The 19,585-nt window shown below is 39.7% G+C and overlaps 12 non-coding genes across 12 annotated transcripts; all 12 read right to left on the reverse strand.

The window, feature by feature from the left end:
- Positions 1 to 712: 712 nt before the first annotated feature.
- TRNAR-UCG (transfer RNA arginine (anticodon UCG)) lies at positions 713 to 785 on the reverse strand. Its single transcript has one exon. It is a non-coding gene; the product is annotated as a tRNA-Arg (tRNA).
- A 642-nt stretch (positions 786 to 1,427) lies between these two features.
- Positions 1,428 to 1,502, reverse strand: TRNAR-CCU (transfer RNA arginine (anticodon CCU)). The gene has a single exon. It is a non-coding gene; the product is annotated as a tRNA-Arg (tRNA).
- A 3,099-nt stretch (positions 1,503 to 4,601) lies between these two features.
- On the reverse strand, positions 4,602 to 4,674 carry TRNAR-UCU (transfer RNA arginine (anticodon UCU)). The gene has a single exon. It is a non-coding gene; the product is annotated as a tRNA-Arg (tRNA).
- A 3,372-nt stretch (positions 4,675 to 8,046) lies between these two features.
- On the reverse strand, positions 8,047 to 8,119 carry TRNAR-UCG (transfer RNA arginine (anticodon UCG)). The gene has a single exon. It is a non-coding gene; the product is annotated as a tRNA-Arg (tRNA).
- Positions 8,120 to 8,763: 644 nt separating this feature from the next.
- TRNAR-CCU (transfer RNA arginine (anticodon CCU)) lies at positions 8,764 to 8,836 on the reverse strand. Its single transcript has one exon. It is a non-coding gene; the product is annotated as a tRNA-Arg (tRNA).
- Positions 8,837 to 9,626: 790 nt separating this feature from the next.
- Positions 9,627 to 9,699, reverse strand: TRNAR-UCG (transfer RNA arginine (anticodon UCG)). The gene has a single exon. It is a non-coding gene; the product is annotated as a tRNA-Arg (tRNA).
- Positions 9,700 to 11,206: 1,507 nt separating this feature from the next.
- TRNAR-UCG (transfer RNA arginine (anticodon UCG)) lies at positions 11,207 to 11,279 on the reverse strand. The gene has a single exon. It is a non-coding gene; the product is annotated as a tRNA-Arg (tRNA).
- A 1,507-nt stretch (positions 11,280 to 12,786) lies between these two features.
- TRNAR-UCG (transfer RNA arginine (anticodon UCG)) lies at positions 12,787 to 12,859 on the reverse strand. Its single transcript has one exon. It is a non-coding gene; the product is annotated as a tRNA-Arg (tRNA).
- Positions 12,860 to 14,366: 1,507 nt separating this feature from the next.
- Positions 14,367 to 14,439, reverse strand: TRNAR-UCG (transfer RNA arginine (anticodon UCG)). The gene has a single exon. It is a non-coding gene; the product is annotated as a tRNA-Arg (tRNA).
- A 1,508-nt stretch (positions 14,440 to 15,947) lies between these two features.
- On the reverse strand, positions 15,948 to 16,020 carry TRNAR-UCG (transfer RNA arginine (anticodon UCG)). The gene has a single exon. It is a non-coding gene; the product is annotated as a tRNA-Arg (tRNA).
- A 1,519-nt stretch (positions 16,021 to 17,539) lies between these two features.
- On the reverse strand, positions 17,540 to 17,612 carry TRNAR-UCG (transfer RNA arginine (anticodon UCG)). The gene has a single exon. It is a non-coding gene; the product is annotated as a tRNA-Arg (tRNA).
- Positions 17,613 to 19,122: 1,510 nt separating this feature from the next.
- Positions 19,123 to 19,195, reverse strand: TRNAR-UCG (transfer RNA arginine (anticodon UCG)). Its single transcript has one exon. It is a non-coding gene; the product is annotated as a tRNA-Arg (tRNA).
- Between the last annotated feature and the right edge of the window lie 390 nt (positions 19,196 to 19,585).

Below are 19,585 nucleotides of genomic sequence, written 5' to 3' on the forward strand. Positions count from 1 at the left end.
TCCATAAGTAAACTTCCCATTTTCATCCTCTTCCATCCCCGACTTTAACACTCTGTTCTGTGCTATAATGGAGGCTCTGCATTTCGAGCAAGTGGAGAGAAATTGGAGGAGAACCACTTTCGACTCAACACTTCTTCTTTCCTGGATGCTTTTCTCAATAAACTGGGCTTTGACAGCGGTATCAAGCCGTCCTTGTCTTCAGCAGGACACAGAAACAGGCACCAAGTCTCCTAACCAAGTTCAACCACACTCTGCAACTTAATAGACCAATGCATTACAAATTAGCCAACTGTGTCATAAGCAAAGGCAGCCAATGTGCCAATCCTTTATAATTCTTCTGTAGTACTTTTCTTTCTGGTAGGCAAAATTAGCACTTTAACTGCACAAATCATACAGATTTTACACTTGAAGCACTCCATGAACACATACTTACACACCTTGCATTTCATCTACACACCCTTAAGCTAAAAACCCATTCTGTCAAGTCAAAATTCTGCAACCTATTACATATTCAGTGCGTGTACATAGAAGCACTTCTTAATGCCACTAACATGGACAAGATTTTAGGCTGAAGATGCAATCTAAATGACTGTGCAGTATGTACTCCACTTCATGAATAATTAGGAATGAGAACATGATGGCTATAAGAGTATTGGAAGAGCCTGCTTCCATTCTGAATGGAAAGCTGAGTTGTGTGACCATTGGCAAAAACCGACCACAAAGGGACTCGAACCCCCAATCTTCTGATCCGAAGTCAGACGCCTTATCCATTAGGCCACGCAGTCATATGTCCTGCTGTGCTTATTTTTATAATGTAGGTGGTATGCAAGGATGCGAAATATGATATTGATAGTTATTTAGGTTTACATCCCATTGTGTTTTTTCAGCTCCTTTCAATTAAAGCACTCTTTTGGAATCGATATAATGAGAATGTCACCAGTACGATAAGCTTTTGTTTTCTTTTTTGCATTTAAACCTCTTTCTTCATGAGATTAAAGCTCAGTTGTATGCTTTACATAGCTCTGGATATTTCCAGAAGTGGAGAGAAACTGTTTTGACAGTAGTACAAACTGCTCCTTTCTGGATATGCCAATTTACACACTCTCAAAGGTTGTATATATTTCATGAATCCTGACTTGCCCTATTCAAGTAGCTGAAAGCCTGTCACCACCTCTAGAAACAACAGTTACACCAATCCAATTCAAATCATTTTTTCCAAAGGAATATCTTCTGCCTGATCAAAGTTGCATCTGACAAAGATAGGTGTTTAAAAATCTACTTTGTAGCTTCAGAACACCAACATGACCCTGAAGAGTACAGAAGTAAAATGGTACCATTTCAAAGTTCCTAATACCTCATAAGCTTCTGAGCGGAAGCATGTAATAAATATATAAATTTTTCTGGAAAAGTAAGAGTGGATATTAGTTTTCACCTCAGATGGGACTCGAACCCACAGTCCCTGGCTTAGGAGGCCAGTGCCTTATCCATTAGGCCACTGAGGAACAGATAAACACTTGCATTCTAGAGGCATTATTTAAATGTATTCAATCGTCTGCACACAGGACATTTCTCAGTTCTCTCCATAAGTAAACTTCCCATTTTCATCCTCTTCCATCCCCGACTTTAACACTCTGTTCTGTGCTATAATGGAGGCTCTTCATTTCGAGCAAGTGGAGAGAAATTGGAGGAGAACCACTTTCGACTCAACACTTCTTCTTTCCTGGATGCTTTTCTCAATAAACTGGGCTTTGACAGTGGTATCAAGCCATCCTTGTCTTCAGCAGGACACAGAAACAGGCACCAAGTCTCCTAACCAAGTTCAACCACACTCTGCAACTTAATAGACCAATGCTTTACAAATTAGCCAACTGTGTCATCAGCAAAGGCAGCCAATGTGCCAATCCTTTATAATTCTTCTGTAGTACTTTTCTTTCTCGTAGGCAAAATTAGCACATTAACTGCACAAAGCATACAGATTTTACACTTGAAGCACTTCATGAACACATACTTACACACCTTGCATTTCATCTACACACCCTTAAGCTAAAAACCCATTCTGTCAAGTCAAAATTCTGCAACCCTATTACATATTCAGTGCGTGTACATAGAAGCACTTCTTAATGCCACTAACATGGACAAGATTTTAGGCTGAAGATGCAATCTAAATGACTGTGCAGTATGTACTCCACTTCATGAATAATTAGGAATGAGAACATGATGGCTATAAGAGTATTGGAAGAGCCTGCTTCCATTCTGAATGGAAAGCTGAGTTGTGTGATCATTGGCAAAAACCGACTACGAAGGGACTCGAACCCTCAATCTTCTGATCATAAGTCAGACGCCTTTTCCATTAGGCCAAGCGGTCATATGTCCTGTTGTGCTTATTTTTATAATGTAGGTGGTATGCAAGGATGGGAAATATGATATTGATAGTTATTTAGGTTTACATCCCATTGTGTTTTTTCAGCTCCTTTCAATTAAAGCACTCTTTTGGAATCGATATAATGAGAATGTCACCAGTACGATAAGCTTTTGTTTTCTTTTTTGCATTTAAACCTCTTTTTTCATGAGATTAAAGCTCAGTTGTATGCTTTACATAGCTCTGGATATTTCCAGAAGTGGAGAGAAACTGTTTTGACAGTAGTACAAACTGCTCCTTTCTGGATATGCCAATTTACACACGCTCAAAGGTTGTATATGTTTCATGAATCCTGACTTGCCCTATTCAAGTAGCTTAAAGCCTGTCACCACCTCTAGAAACAACAGTTACACCAATCCAATTCGAATCATTTTTTCCAAAGGAATATCTTCTGCCGGGTCAAAGTTGCATCTGACAAAGATAGGTGTTTAAAAATCTACTTTGTAGTTTCAGAACACCAACATGACCCTGAAGAGTACAGAAGTAAAATGGTACCATTTCAAAGTTCCTAATACCTCATAAGCTTCTGAGCGGAAGCATGTAATAAATATATAATTTTTTCTGGAAAAGTAAGAGTGGATATTGGTTTTCATCTCAGATGGGACTCAAACCCACAATCCCTGGCTTAAGAAGCCAGTGCCTTATCCATTAGGCCACTGAGGGACAGATAAACACTGCAGTCTAGAGGCATTATTTAAATGTATTCAATCATCAAACACTGGTGTCTGTACACAGGACATTTCTCAGTTCTCTCCATAAGTAAACTTCCCATTTTCATCCTCTTCCATCCCCGACTTTAACACTCTGTTCTGTGCTATAATGGAGGCTCTGCATTTCGAGCAAGTGGAGAGAAATTGGAGGAGAACCACTTTCGACTCAACACTTCTTCTTTCCTGGATGCTTTTCTCAATAAACTGGGCTTTGACAGTGGTATCAAGCCGTCCTTGTCTTCAGCAGGACACAGAAACAGGCACCAAGTCTCCTAACCAAGTTCAACCACACTCTGCAACTTAATAGACCAATGCTTTACAAATTACCCAACTGTGTCATCAGCAAAGGCAGCCAATGTGCCAATCCTTTATAATTCTTCTGTAGTACTTTTCTTTCTCGTAGGCAAAATTAGCACTTTAACTGCACAAATCATACAGATTTTACACTTGAAGCACTTCATGAACACATACTTACACACCTTGCATTTCATCTACACACCCTTGAGCTAAGAACCCATTCTGTCAAGACAAAATTCTGCAACCCTATTACATATTCAGTGCGTGTACATAGAAGCACTTCTTAATGCCACTAACATGGACAAGATTTTAGGCTGAAGATGCAATCTAAATGACTGTGCAGTATGTACTCCACTTCATGAATAATTAGGAATGAGAACATGATGGCTATAAGAGTATTGGAAGAGCCTGCTTCCATTCTGAATGGAAAGCTGAGTTGTGTGACCATTGGCAAAAACCAACCACGAAAGGACTCAAACCCTCAATCTTCTGATCCGAAGTCAGACGCCTTATCCATTAGGCCACGCGGTCATATGTCCTGCTGTGCTTATTTTTATAATGTAGGTGGTATGCAAGGATGGGAAATATGATATTGGTAGTTATTTAGGTTTACATCCCATTGTGTTTTTTCAGCTCCTTTCAATTAAAGCACTCTTTTGGAATCGATATAATGAGAATGTCACCAGTACAATAAGCTTTTGTTTTCTTTTTTGCATTTAAACCTCTTTCTTCATGAGATTAAAGCTCAGTTGTATACTTTACGTAGCTCTGGATATTTCCAGAAGTGGAGAGAAACTGTTTTGACAGTAGTACAAACTGCTCCTTTCTGGATATGCCAATTTACACACGCTCAAAGGTTGTATATGTTTCATGAATCCTGACTTTCCCTATTCAAGTAGCTGAAAGCCTGTCACCACCTCTAGAAACAACAGTTACACCAATCCAATTCAAATCATTTTTTCCAAAGGAATATCTTCTGCCGGGTCAAAGTTGCATCTGACAAAGATAGGTGTTTAAAAATCTACTTTGTAGCTTCAGAACACCAACATGACCCTGAAGAGTACAGAAGTAAAATGGTACCATTTCAAAGTTCCTAATACCTCATAAGCGTCTGAGCGGAAGCATGTAATAAATATATAAATTTTTCTAGAAAAGTAAGAGTGGATATTGGTTTTCACCTCAGATGGGACTCGAACCCACAATCCCTGGCTTAGAAGGCCAGTGCCTTATCCATTAGGCCACTGAGGCACAGATAAACACATGCAGTCTAGAGGCATTATTTAAATGTATTCAATCGTCTGCACACAGGACATTTCTCAGTTCTCTCCATAAGTAAACTTCCCATTTTCATCCTCTTCCATCCCCGACTTTAACACTCTGTTCTGTGCTATAATGGAGGCTCTTCGTTTCGAGCAAGTGGAGAGAAATTGGAGGAGAACCACTTTCGACTCAACACTTCTTCTTTCCTGGATGCTTTTCTCAATAAACTGGGCTTTGACAGTGGTATCAAGCCGTCCTTTTCTTCAGCAGGACACAGAAACAGGCACCAAGTCTCCTAACCAAGTTCAACCACACTCTGCAACTTAATAGACCAATGCTTTACAAATTAGCCAACTGTGTCATCAGCAAAGGCTGCCAATGTGCCAATCCTTTATAATTCTTCTGTAGTACTTTTCTTTCTCGTAGGCAAAATTAGCACTTTAACTGCACAAATCATACAGATTTTACACTTGAAGTACTTCATGAACACATACTTACACACCTTGCATTTCATCTACACACCCTTGAGCTAAGAACCCATTCTGTCAAGTCAAAATTCTGCAACCCTATTACATATTCAGTGCGTGTACATAGAAGCACTTCTTAATGCCACTAACATGGACAAGATTTTAGGCTGAAGATGCAATCTAAATGACTGTGCAGTATGTACTCCACTTCATGAATAATTAGGAATGAGAACATGATGGCTATAAGAGTATTGGAAGAGCCTGCTTCCATTCTGAATGGAAAGCTGAGTTGTGTGACCATTGGCAAAAACTAACCACGAAAGGACTCGAACCCTCAATCTTCTGATCCGAAGTCAGACCTTATCCATTAGGCCACGCGGTCATATGTCCTGCTGTGCTTATTTTTATAATGTAGGTGGTATGCAAGGATGGGAAATATGATATTGATAGTTATTTAGGTTTACATCCCATTGTTTTTTTTCAGGTCCTTTCAATTAAAGCACTCTTTTGGAATCGATATAATGAGAATGTCACCAGTACTATAAGCTTTTGTTTTCTTTTTTGCATTTAAACCTCTTTCTTCATGAGATTAAAGCTCAGTTGTATGCTTTACATAGCTCTGGATATTTCCAGAAGTGGAGAGAAACTGTTTTGACAGTAGTACAAACTGCTCCTTTCTGGATATGCCAATTTACACACGCTCAAAGGTTGTATATGTTTCATGAATCTTGACTTGCCCTATTCAAGTAGCTGAAAGGCTGTCACCACTAAGCATGGGCGAATTTTGCGAATCTCGCGTTCGCGCATTTTGCGGATTTGCGAACTCACAATCCGCAAAATCCGCGAATTCTCGCGAATTTGCAGATTTTTTTTTTGTGTGTTTGCGCGGGTTTCTGCCAGTTCGCGAGCGTTTTGTACACTTTCGCAAATTGCGAACTTACCTGTCGGGTCGCAAGTTTCGCGAACTTGTTGTTTCTACGTGTCCAGCCTGTTTGGGACACTCTTCTTCATCACTGCCACTCTCTGTCACCACTGCCACTCTCTGACTACTCATGCCACCCTCTGGCCCACCCATGCCACCCTCTGTTTCATCACAGCACCCTCTGGTTGTCCAGTCAGTGTACATTATTGTGGCAACGCAAGCACACCTTCCCTGCCTCAAGTGACCTGAATTAATTTGGGGATGATTAATGTGTCACAGAATATTTTTTTAGCTGGCACCTGCTTCCTTAGTGCTTCCTGATTAGTGATCTTTCGCACTTGCTAAGTGCTTTCATTGTTGCAAAATCAGTTACAACACCTGCCCTGCCCCAACTGACAATAATGAATTAGGGGCTGATTAATGGATTTGAACTTCCAGCCTGGCTCCTGCTTGTCTCCCTTAGCTGTAATTCAGGACCTTTGTGGCATATGTGTAACTATTCTGAGGTTCAGAGCAGGGTCACATAATAGTTGCAACTGGCAACTGAACTCTGGAGGGGCCCCTCAGGAAGCACTACTGGAAATGGCTACTAATGATGAGCCTGAACTTTTGAACCTGGTAAGTAGTTTCAGTTTTGCTAAGATCGTATTTCTGCAATTTTGCACTTATTCGCGGGGCGCGAAGTTGTACTGGGAAGCCGCGAACTCACGCGAACAGTGCAAGCAGTGCGAGCAAAATCCGCTGCTCGTGGATTTGCGGATTTTGCGGGAGATTCGCGAATCTCGCGGATTGCGAATTTACCGAAAATCCGCAAAATCCGCGAGCGAAACGGATTTTCCGCCCATGCTTAGTCACCACCTCTAGAAACAACAGTTACACCAATCCAATTCAAATAATTTTTTCCAAAGGAATATCTTCTGCCGGGTCAAAGTTGCATCTGACAAAGATAGGTGTTTAAAAATCTACTTTGTAGTTTCAGAACACCAACATGACCCTGAAGAGTACAGAAGTAAAATGGTACCATTTCAAAGTTCCTAATACCTCATAAGCTTCTGAGCGGAAGCATGTAATAAATATATACATTTTTCTGGAAAAGTAAGAGTGGATATTGGTTTTCATCTCAGATGGGACTCGAACCCACAATCCCTGGCTTAGGAGGCCAGTGCCTTATCCATTAGGCCAATGAGGAACAGATAAACACATGCAGTCTAGAGGCATTATTTAAATGTATTCAATCGTCTGCACACAGGACATTTCTCAGTTCTCTCCATACGTAAACTTCCCATTTTCATCCTCTTCCATCCCCGACTTTAACACTCTGTTCTGTGCTATAATGGAGGCTCTTCATTTCGAGCAAGTGGAGAGAAATTGGAGGAGAACCATTTTCGACTCAACACTTCTTCTTTCCTGGATGCTTTTCTCAATAAACTGGGCTTTGACAGTGGTATCAAGCCGTCCTTGTCTTCAGCAGGACACAGAAACAGGCACCAAGTCTCCTAACCAAGTTCAACCACACTCTGCAACTTAATAGACCAATGCTTTACAAATTAGCCAACTGTGTCATCAGCAAAGGCAGCCAATGTGCAAATCCTTTATAATTCTTCTGTAGTACTTTTCTTTCTCGTAGGCAAAATTAGCACTTTAACTGCACAAATCATACAGATTTTACACTTGAAGCACTCCATAAACACACACATTGCATTTCATCTACACACCCTTAAGCTAAAAAACCATTCTGTCAAGTCAAAATTCTGCAACCCTATTACATATTCAGTGAGTGTACATAGAAGCACTTCTTAATGCCACTAACATGGACAAGATTTTAGGCTGAAGATGCAATCTAAATGACTGTGCAGTATGTACTCCACTTCATGAATAATTAGGAATGAGAATATGATGGCTATAAGAGTATTGGAAGAGCCTGCTTCCATTCTGAATGGAAAGCTGAGTTGTGTGACCATTGGCAAAAACCGACCACGAAGGGACTCGAACCCTCAATCTTCTGATCCGAAGTCAGAAGCCTTATCCATTAGGCCACGCGGTCATATGTCCTGCTGTGCTTATTTTTATAATGTAGGTGGTATGCAAGGATGGGAAATATGATATTGGTAGTTATTTAGGTTTACATCCCATTGTGTTTTTTCAGCTCCTTTCAATTAAAGCACTCTTTTGGAATCGATATAATGAGAATGTCACAAGTACAATAAGCTTTTGTTTTCTTTTTTGCATTTAAACCTCTTTCTTCATGAGATTAAAGCTCAGTTGTATGCTTTACATAGCTCTGGATATTTCCAGAAGTGGAGAGAAACTGTTTTGACAGTAGTACAAACTGCTCCTTTCTGGATATGCCAATTTACACATGCTCAAAGGTTGTATATGTTTCATGAATCCTGACTTGCCCTATTCAAGTAGCTGAAAGCCTGTCACCACCTCTAGAAACAACAGTTACACCAATCCAATTCAAATCATTTTTTCCAAAGGAATATCTTCTGCTGGGTCAAAGTTGCATCTGACAAAGATAGGTGTTTAAAAATCTACTTTGTAGCTTCAGAACACCAACATGACCCTGAAGAGTACAGAAGTAAAATGGTACCATTTCAAAGTTCCTAATACCTCATAAGCTTCTGAGCGGAAGCATGTAATAAATATATACATTTTTCTAGAAAAGTAAGAGTGGATATTGGTTTTCACCTCAGATGGGACTCGAACCCACAATCCCTGGCTTAGGAGGCCAGTGCCTTATCCATTAGGCCACTGAGGCACAGATAAACACATGCAGTCTAGAGGCATTATTTAAATGTATTCAATCATCTGCACACAGGACATTTCTCAGTTCTCTCCATAAGTAAACTTCCCATTTTCATCCTCTTCCATCCCCGACTTTAACACTCTGTTCTGTGCTATAATGGAGGCTCTTCATTTCGAGCAAGTGGAGAGAAATTGGAGGAGAACCACTTTCGACTCAACACTTCTTCTTTCCTGGATGCTTTTCTCAATAAACTGGGCTTTGACAGTGGTATCAAGCCGTCCTTGTCTTCAGCAGGACACAGAAACAGGCACCAAGTCTCCTAACCAAGTTCAACCACACTCTGCAACTTAATAGACCAATGCTTTACAAATTAGCCAACTGTGTCATCAGCAAAGGCAGCCAATGTGCCAATCCTTTATAATTCTTCTGTAGTACTTTTCTTTCTCGTAGGCAAAATTAGCACTTTAACTGCACAAATCATACAGATTTTACACTTGAAGCACTTCATGAACACATACTTACACACCTTGCATTTCATCTACACACCCTTGAGCTAAAAACCCATTCTGTCAAGTCAAAATTCTGCAACCCTATTACATATTCAGTGCGTGTACATAGAAGCACTTCTTAATGCGACTAACATGGACAAGATTTTAGGCTGAAGATGCAATCTAAATGACTGTGCAGTATGTACTCCACTTCATGAAAAATTAGGAATGAAAACATGATGGCTATAAGAGTATTGGAAGAGCCTGCTTCCATTCTGAATGGAAAGCTGAGTTGTGTGACCATTGGCAAAAACCGACCACGAAGGGACTCGAACCCTCAATCTTCTGATCCGAAGTCAGACGCCGTATCCATTAGGCCACGCGGTCATATGTCCTGCTTTGCTTATTTTTATAATGTAGGTGGTATGCAAGGATGGGAAATATGATATTGATAGTTATTTAGGTTTACATCCCATTGTGTTTTTTCAGCTCCTTTCAATTAAAGCACTCTTTTGGAATCAATATAATGAGAATGTCACCAGTACTAAAAGCTTTTGTTTTCTTTTTTGCATTTAAACCTCTTTCTTCATGAGATTAAAGCTCAGTTGTATGCTTTACATAGCTCTGGATATTTCCAGAAGTGGAGAGAAACTGTTTTGACAGTAGTACAAACTGCTCCTTTCTGGATATGCCAATTTACACACGCTCAAAGGTTGTATATGTTTCATGAATCCTGACTTGCCCTATTCAAGTGGCTGAAAGCCTGTCACCACCTCTAGAAACAACAGTTACACCAATCCAATTCAAATCATTTTTTCCAAAGGAATATCTTCTGCCGGGTCAAAGTTGCATCTGACAAAGATAGGTGTTTAAAAATCTACTTTGTAGTTTCAGAACACCAACATGACCCTGAAGAGTACACAAGTAAAATGGTACCATTTCAAAGTTCCTAATACCTCATAAGCTTCTGAGCGGAAGCATGTAATAAATATATAAATTGTTCTGGAAAAGTAAGAGTGGATATTTGTTTTCATCTCAGATGGGACTCAAACCCACAATCCCTGGCTTAAGAGGCCAGTGCCTTATCCATTAGGCCACTGAGGGACAGATAAACACATGCAATCTAGAGGCATTATTTAAATGTATTCAATCGTCTGCACACAGGACATTTCTCAGTTCTCTCCATAAATAAACTTCCCATTTTCATCCTCTTCCATCCCCGACTTTAACACTCTGTTCTGTGCTATAATGGAGGCTCTTCGTTTCGAGCAAGTGGAGAGAAATTGGAGTAGAACCACTTTCGACTCAACACTTCTTCTTTCCTGGATGCTTTTCTCAATAAACTGGGCTTTGACAGTGGTATCAAGCCGTCCTTGTCTTCAGCAGGACACAGAAACAGGCACCAAGTCTCCTAACCAAGTTCAACCACACTCTGCAACTTAATAGACCAATGCTTTACAAATTAGCCAACTGTGTCATCAGCAAAGGCAGCCAATGTGCCAATCCTTTATAATTCTTCTGTAGTACTTTTCTTTCTCGTAGGCAAAATTAGCACTTTAACTGCACAAATCATACAGATTTTACACTTGAAGCACTTCATGAACACATACTTACACACCTTGCATTTCATCTACACACCCTTGAGCTAAAAACCCATTCTGTCAAGTCAAAATTCTGCAACCCTATTACATATTCAGTGCGTGTACATAGAAGCACTTCTTAATGCGACTAACATGGACAAGATTTTAGGCTGAAGATGCAATCTAAATGACTGTGCAGTATGTACTCCACTTCATGAATAATTAGGAATGAAAACATGATGGCTATAAGAGTATTGGAAGAGCCTGCTTCCATTCTGAATGGAAAGCTGAGTTGTGTGACCATTGGCAAAAACCGACCACGAAGGGACTCGAACCCTCAATCTTCTGATCCGAAGTCAGACGCCGTATCCATTAGGCCACGCGGTCATATGTCCTGCTTTGCTTATTTTTATAATGTAGGTGGTATGCAAGGATGGGAAATATGATATTGATAGTTATTTAGGTTTACATCCCATTGTGTTTTTTCAGCTCCTTTCAATTAAAGCACTCTTTTGGAATCAATATAATGAGAATGTCACCAGTACTAAAAGCTTTTGTTTTCTTTTTTGCATTTAAACCTCTTTCTTCATGAGATTAAAGCTCAGTTGTATGCTTTACATAGCTCTGGATATTTCCAGAAGTGGAGAGAAACTGTTTTGACAGTAGTACAAACTGCTCCTTTCTGGATATGCCAATTTACACACGCTCAAAGGTTGTATATGTTTCATGAATCCTGACTTGCCCTATTCAAGTGGCTGAAAGCCTGTCACCACCTCTAGAAACAACAGTTACACCAATCCAATTCAAATCATTTTTTCCAAAGGAATATCTTCTGCCGGGTCAAAGTTGCATCTGACAAAGATAGGTGTTTAAAAATCTACTTTGTAGTTTCAGAACACCAACATGACCCTGAAGAGTACACAAGTAAAATGGTACCATTTCAAAGTTCCTAATACCTCATAAGCTTCTGAGCGGAAGCATGTAATAAATATATAAATTGTTCTGGAAAAGTAAGAGTGGATATTTGTTTTCATCTCAGATGGGACTCAAACCCACAATCCCTGGCTTAAGAGGCCAGTGCCTTATCCATTAGGCCACTGAGGGACAGATAAACACATGCAATCTAGAGGCATTATTTAAATGTATTCAATCGTCTGCACACAGGACATTTCTCAGTTCTCTCCATAAATAAACTTCCCATTTTCATCCTCTTCCATCCCCGACTTTAACACTCTGTTCTGTGCTATAATGGAGGCTCTTCGTTTCGAGCAAGTGGAGAGAAATTGGAGTAGAACCACTTTCGACTCAACACTTCTTCTTTCCTGGATGCTTTTCTCAATAAACTGGGCTTTGACAGTGGTATCAAGCCGTCCTTGTCTTCAGCAGGACACAGAAACAGGCACCAAGTCTCCTAACCAAGTTCAACCACACTCTGCAACTTAATAGACCAATGCTTTACAAATTAGCCAACTGTGTCATCAGCAAAGGCAGCCAATGTGCCAATCCTTTATAATTCTTCTGTAGTACTTTTCTTTCTCGTAGGCAAAATTAGCACTTTAACTGCACAAATCATACAGATTTTACACTTGAAGCACTTCATGAACACATACTTACACACCTTGCATTTCATCTACACACCCTTGAGCTAAAAACCCATTCTGTCAAGTCAAAATTCTGCAACCCTATTACATATTCAGTGCGTGTACATAGAAGCACTTCTTAATGCGACTAACATGGACAAGATTTTAGGCTGAAGATGCAATCTAAATGACTGTGCAGTATGTACTCCACTTCATGAATAATTAGGAATGAAAACATGATGGCTATAAGAGTATTGGAAGAGCCTGCTTCCATTCTGAATGGAAAGCTGAGTTGTGTGACCATTGGCAAAAACCGACCACGAAGGGACTCGAACCCTCAATCTTCTGATCCGAAGTCAGACGCCGTATCCATTAGGCCACGCGGTCATATGTCCTGCTTTGCTTATTTTTATAATGTAGGTGGTATGCAAGGATGGGAAATATGATATTGATAGTTATTTAGGTTTACATCCCATTGTGTTTTTTCAGCTCCTTTCAATTAAAGCACTCTTTTGGAATCAATATAATGAGAATGTCACCAGTACTAAAAGCTTTTGTTTTCTTTTTTGCATTTAAACCTCTTTCTTCATGAGATTAAAGCTCAGTTGTATGCTTTACATAGCTCTGGATATTTCCAGAAGTGGAGAGAAACTGTTTTGACAGTAGTACAAACTGCTCCTTTCTGGATATGCCAATTTACACACGCTCAAAGGTTGTATATGTTTCATGAATCCTGACTTGCCCTATTCAAGTGGCTGAAAGCCTGTCACCACCTCTAGAAACAACAGTTACACCAATCCAATTCAAATCATTTTTTCCAACGGAATATCTTCTGCCGGGTCAAAGTTGCATCTGACAAAGATAGGTGTTTAAAAATCTACTTTGTAGTTTCAGAACACCAACATGACCCTGAAGAGTACACAAGTAAAATGGTACCATTTCAAAGTTCCTAATACCTCATAAGCTTCTGAGCGGAAGCATGTAATAAATATATAAATTGTTCTGGAAAAGTAAGAGTGGATATTGGTTTTCATCTCAGATGGGACTCAAACCCACAATCCCTGGCTTAAGAGGCCAGTGCCTTATCCATTAGGCCACTGAGGGACAGATAAACACTTGCAATCTAGAGGCATTATTTAAATGTATTCAATCGTCTGCACACAGGACATTTCTCAGTTCTCTCCATAAATAAACTTCCCATTTTCATCCTCTTCCATCCCCGACTTTAACACTCTGTTCTGTGCTATAATGGAGGCTCTTCGTTTCGAGCAAGTGGAGAGAAATTGGAGTAGAACCACTTTCGACTCAACACTTCTTCTTTCCTGGATGCTTTTCTCAATAAACTGGGCTTTGACAGTGGTATCAAGCCGTCCTTGTCTTCAGCAGGACACAGAAACAGGCACCAAGTCTCCTAACCAAGTTCAACCACACTCTGCAACTTAATAGACCAATGCTTTACAAATTAGCCAACTGTGTCATCAGCAAAGGCTGCCAATGTGCCAATCCTTTATAATTCTTCTGTAGTACTTTTCTTTCTCGTAGGCAAAATTAGCACTTTAACTGCACAAATCATACAGATTTTACACTTGAAGCACTTCATGAACACATACTTACACACCTTGCATTTCATCTACACACCCTTGAGCTAAGAACCCATTCTGTCAAGTCAAAATTCTGCAACCCTATTACATATTCAGTGCGTGTACATAGAAGCACTTCTTAATGCCACTAACATGGACAAGATTTTAGGCTGAAGATGCAATCTAAATGACTGTGCAGTATGTACTCCACTTCATGAATAATTAGGAATGAGAACATGATGGCTATAAGAGTATTGGAAGAGCCTGCTTCCATTCTGAATGGAAAGCTGAGTTGTGTGACCATTGGCAAAAAACAACCACGAAAGGACTCGAACCCTCAATCTTCTGATCCGAAGTCAGACGCCTTATCCATTAGGCCACGCGGTCATATGTCCTGCTGTGCTTATTTTTTATAATGTAGGTGGTATGCAAGGATGGGAAATATGATATTGATAGTTATTTAGGTTTACATCCCATTGTTTTTTTTCAGGTCCTTTCAATTAAAGCACTCTTTTGGAATCGATATAATGAGAATGTCACCAGTACTATAAGCTTTTGTTTTCTTTTTTGCATTTAAACCTCTTTCTTCATGAGATTAAAGCTCAGTTGTATGCTTTACATAGCTCTGGATATTTCCAGAAGGGGAGAGAAACTGTTTTGACAGTAGTACAAACTGCTCCTTTCTGGATATGCCAATTTACACACGCTCAAAGGTTGTATATGTTTCATGAATCCTGACTTGCCCTATTCAAGTAGCTGAAAGCCTGTCACCACCTCTAGAAACAACAGTTACACCAATCCAATTCAAATAATTTTTTCCAAACGAATATCTTCTGCCGGGTCAAAGTTGCATCTGACAAAGATAGATGTTTAAAAATCTACTTTGTAGTTTCAGAACACCAACATGACCCTGAAGAGTACAGAAGTAAAATGGTACCATTTCAAAGTTCCTAATACCTCATAAGCTTCTGAGCGGAAGCATGTAATAAATATATAAATTTTTCTGGAAAAGTAAGAGTGGATATTGGTTTTCATCTCAGATGGGACTCGAATCCACAATCCCTGGCTTAGGAGGCCAGTGCCTTATCCATTAGGCCACTGAGGAACAGATAAACACATGCAGTCTAGAGGCATTATTTAAATGTATTCAAGCTTCTGCACACAGGACATTTCTCAGTTCTCTCCATAAGTAAACTTCCCATTTTCATCCTCTTCCATCCCCGACTTTAACACTCTGTTCTGTGCTATAATGGAGGCTCTTCATTTCGAGCAAGTGGAGAGAAATTGGAGGAGAAACACTTTCGACTCAACACTTCTTCTTTCCTGGATGCTTTTCTCAATAAACTGGGCTTTGACAGTGGTATCAAGCCGTCCTTGTCTTCAGCAGGACACAGAAACAGGCACCAAGTCTCCTAACCAAGTTCAACCACACTGTGCAACTTAATAGACCAATGCTTTACAAATTAGCCAACTGTGTCATCAGCAAAGGCAGCCAATGTGCAAATCCTTTATAATTCTTCTGTAGTACTTTTCTTTCTCGTAGGCAAAATTAGCACTTTAACTGCACAAATCATACAGATTTTACACTTGAAGCACTTCATGAACACATACTTACACACCTTGCATTTCATCTACACACCCTTGAGCTAAAAACCCATTCTGTCAAGTCAAAATTCTGCAACCCTATTACATATTCAGTGCGTGTACATAGAAGCACTTCTTAATGCCACTAACATGGACAAGATTTTAGGCTGAAGATGCAATCTAAATGACTGTGCAGTATGTACTCCACTTCATGAATAATTAGGAATGAGAACATGATGGCTATAAGAGTATTGGAAGAGCCTGCTTCCATTCTGAATGGAAAGCTGAGTTGTGTGACGATTGGCAAAAATCGACCACGAAGGGACTCGAACCCTCAATCTTCGGATCCGAAGTCAGATGCCTTATCCATTAGGCCACGCGGTCATATGTTCTGCTTTGCTTATTTTTATAATGTAGGTGGTATGCAAGGATGGGAAATATGATATTGATAGTTATTTAGGTTTACATCCCATTGTGTTTTTTCAGCTCCTTTCAATTAAAGCACTCCTTTGGAATCGATATAATGAGAATGTCACCAGTACTATAAGCTTTTGTTTTCTTTTTTGCATTTAAACCTCTTTCTTCATGAGATTAAAGCTCAGTTGTATGCTTTACATAGCTCTGGATATTTCCAGAAGTGGAGAGAAACTGTTTTGACAGTAGTACAAACTGCTCCTTTCTGGATATGCCAATTTACTGACGCTCAAAGGTTGTATATGTTTCATGAATCCTGACTTGCCCTATTCAAGTAGCTGAAAGCCTGTCACCACCTCTAGAAACAACAGTTACACCAATCCAATTCAAATAATTTTTTCCAAAGGAATATCTTCTGCCGGGTCAAAGTTGCATCTGACAAAGATAGGTGTTTAAAAATCTACTTTGTAGTTTCAGAACACCAACATGACCCTGAAGAGTACAGAAGTAAAATGGTACCATTTCAAAGTTCCTAATACCTCATAAGCTTCTGAGCGGAAGCATGTAATAAATATATACATTTTTCGGGAAAAGTAGGAGTGGATATTGGTTTTCATCTCTGATAGGACTCAAACCCACAATCCCTGGCTTAGGAGGTCAGTGCCTTATCCATTAGGCCACTGAAGGACAGATAAACACTGCAGTCTAGAGGCATTATTTAAATGTATTCAATCGTCAAACACTGGTGTCTGCACACAGGACATTTCTCAGTTCTCTCCATAAGTAAACTTCCCATTTTCATCCTCTTCCATCCCCGACTTTAACACTCTGTTCTGTGCTATAATGGAGGCTCTGCATTTCGAGCAAGTGGAGAGAAATTGGAGGAGAACCACTTTCGACTCAACACTTCTTCTTTCCTGGATGCTTTTCTCAATAAACTGGGCTTTGACAGTGGTATCAAGCTGTCCTTGTCTTCAGCAGGACACAGAAACAGGCACCAAGTCTCCTAACCATGTTCAACCACACTCTGCAACTTAATAGACCAATGCTTTACAAATTAGCCAACTGTGTCATCAGCAAAGGCAGCCAATGTGCCAATCCTTTATAATTCTTCTGTAGTACTTTTCTTTCTCGTAGGCAAAATTAGCACGTTAACTGCACAAATCATACAGAATTTACACTTGAAGCACTTCATGAACACATACTTACACACCTTGCATTTCATCTACACACCCTTGAGCTAAAAACCCATTCTGTCAAGTCAAAATTCTGCAACCCTATTACATATTCAGTGCGTGTACATAGAATCACTTCTTAATGCCACTAACATGGACAAGATTTTAGGCTGAAGATGCAATCTAAATGACTGTGCAGTATGTACTCCACTTCATGAATAATTAGGAATGAGAACATGATGGCTATAAGAGTATTGGAAGAGCCTGCTTCCATTCTGAATGGAAAGCTGAGTTGTGTGACCATTGGCAAAAACCGACCACGAAGGGACTCGAACCCTCAATCTTCTGATCCGAAGTCAGACGCCTTATCCATTAGGCCACACGGTCATATGTCCTGCTTTGCTTATTTTTATAATGTAGGTGGTATGCAAGGATGGGAAATATGATATTGATAGTTATTTAGGTTTACATCCCATTGTGTTTTTTCAGCTCCTTTCAATTAAGGCACTCTTTTGGAATCGATATAATGAGAATGTCACCAGTACTATAAGCTTTTGTTTTCTTTTTTGCATTTAAACCTCTTTCTTCATGAGATTAAAGCTCAGTTGTATGCTTTACAAAGCTCTGGATATTTCCAGAAGTGGAGAGAAACTGTTTTGACAGTAGTACAAACTGCTCCTTTCTGGATATGCCAATTTACACACGCTCAAAGGTTGTATATGTTTCATGAATCCTGACTTGCCCCATTCAAGTGGCTGAAAGCCTGTCACCACCTCTAGAAACAACAGTTACACCAATCCAATTCAAATCATTTTTTCCAAAGGAATATCTTCTGCCGGGTCAAAGTTGCATCTGACAAAGATAGGTGTTTAAAAATCTACTTTGTAGTTTCAGAACACCAACATGACCCTGAAGAGTACAGAAGTAAAATGGTACCATTTCAAAGTTCCTAATACCTCATAAGCTTCTGAGCGGAAGCATGTAATAAATATATAAATTGTTCTGGAAAAGTAAGAGTGGATATTGGTTTTCATCTCAGATGGGACTCAAACCCACAATCCCTGGCTTAAGAGGCCAGTGCCTTATCCATTAGGCCACTGAGGGACAGATAAACACTGCAGTCTAGAGGCATTATTTAAATGTATTCAACCATCAAACACTGGTGTCTGTACACAGGACATTTCTCAGTTCTCTCCATAAGTAAACTTCCCATTTTCATCCTCTTCCATCCCCGACTTTAACACTCTGTTCTGTGCTATAATGGAGGCTCTGCATTTCGAGCAAGTGGAGAGAAATTGGAGGAGAACCACTTTCGACCAAACACTTCTTCTTTCCTGGATGCTATTCTCAATAAACTGGGCTTTGACAGTGGTATCAAGCCGTCCTTGTCTTCAGCAGGACACAGAAACAGGCACCAAGTCTCCTAACCAAGTTCAACCACACTCTGCAACTTAATAGACCAATGCTTTACAAATTAGCCAACTGTGTCATCAGCAAAGGCAGCCAATGTGCCAATCCTTTATAATTCTTCTGTAGTACTTTTCTTTCTCGTAGGCAAAATTAGCACTTTAACTGCACAAATCATACAGATTTTACACTTGAAGCACTCCATGAACACACACCTTGCATTTCATCTACACACCCTTAAGCTAAAAACCCATTCTGTCAAGTCAAAATTCTGCAACCCTATTACATATTCAGTGCGTGTACATAGAAGCACTTCTTAATGCCACTAACATGGACAAGATTTTAGGCTGAAGTGCAATCTAAATGACTGTGCAGTATGTACTCCACTTCATGAATATTTAGGAATGAGAACATGATGGCTATAAGAGTATTGGAAGAGCCTGCTTCCATTCTGAATGGAAAGCTGAGTTGTGTGACCATTGGCAAAAAACGACCACGAAGGGACTCGAACCCTCAATCTTCTGATCCGAAGTCAGACGCCTTATCAATTAGGCCACGCGGTCATATGTCCTTCTATGCTTATTTTTATAATGTAGGTGGTATGCAAGGATGGGATATATGATATTGATAGTTATTTAGGTTTACATCCCATTGTGTTTTTTCAGCTCCTTTCAATTAAAGCACTCTTTTGGAATCGATATAATGAGAATGTCACCAGTACGATAAGCTTTTGTTTTCTTTTTTGCATTTAAACCTCTTTCTTCATGAGATTAAAGCTCAGTTGTATGCTTTACATAGCTCTGGATATTTCCAGAAGGGGAGAGAAACTGTTTTGACAGTAGTACAAACTGCTCCTTTCTGGATATGCCAATTTACACACGCTCAAAGGTTGTATATGTTTCATGAATCCTGACTTGCCCTATTCAAGTAGCTGAAAGCCTGTCACCACCTCT

Source organism: Lissotriton vulgaris, chromosome 5, assembly GCF_964263255.1.
Source record: "Lissotriton vulgaris chromosome 5, aLisVul1.2, whole genome shotgun sequence".
Taxonomy (NCBI): Eukaryota; Metazoa; Chordata; class Amphibia; order Caudata; family Salamandridae; genus Lissotriton; species Lissotriton vulgaris.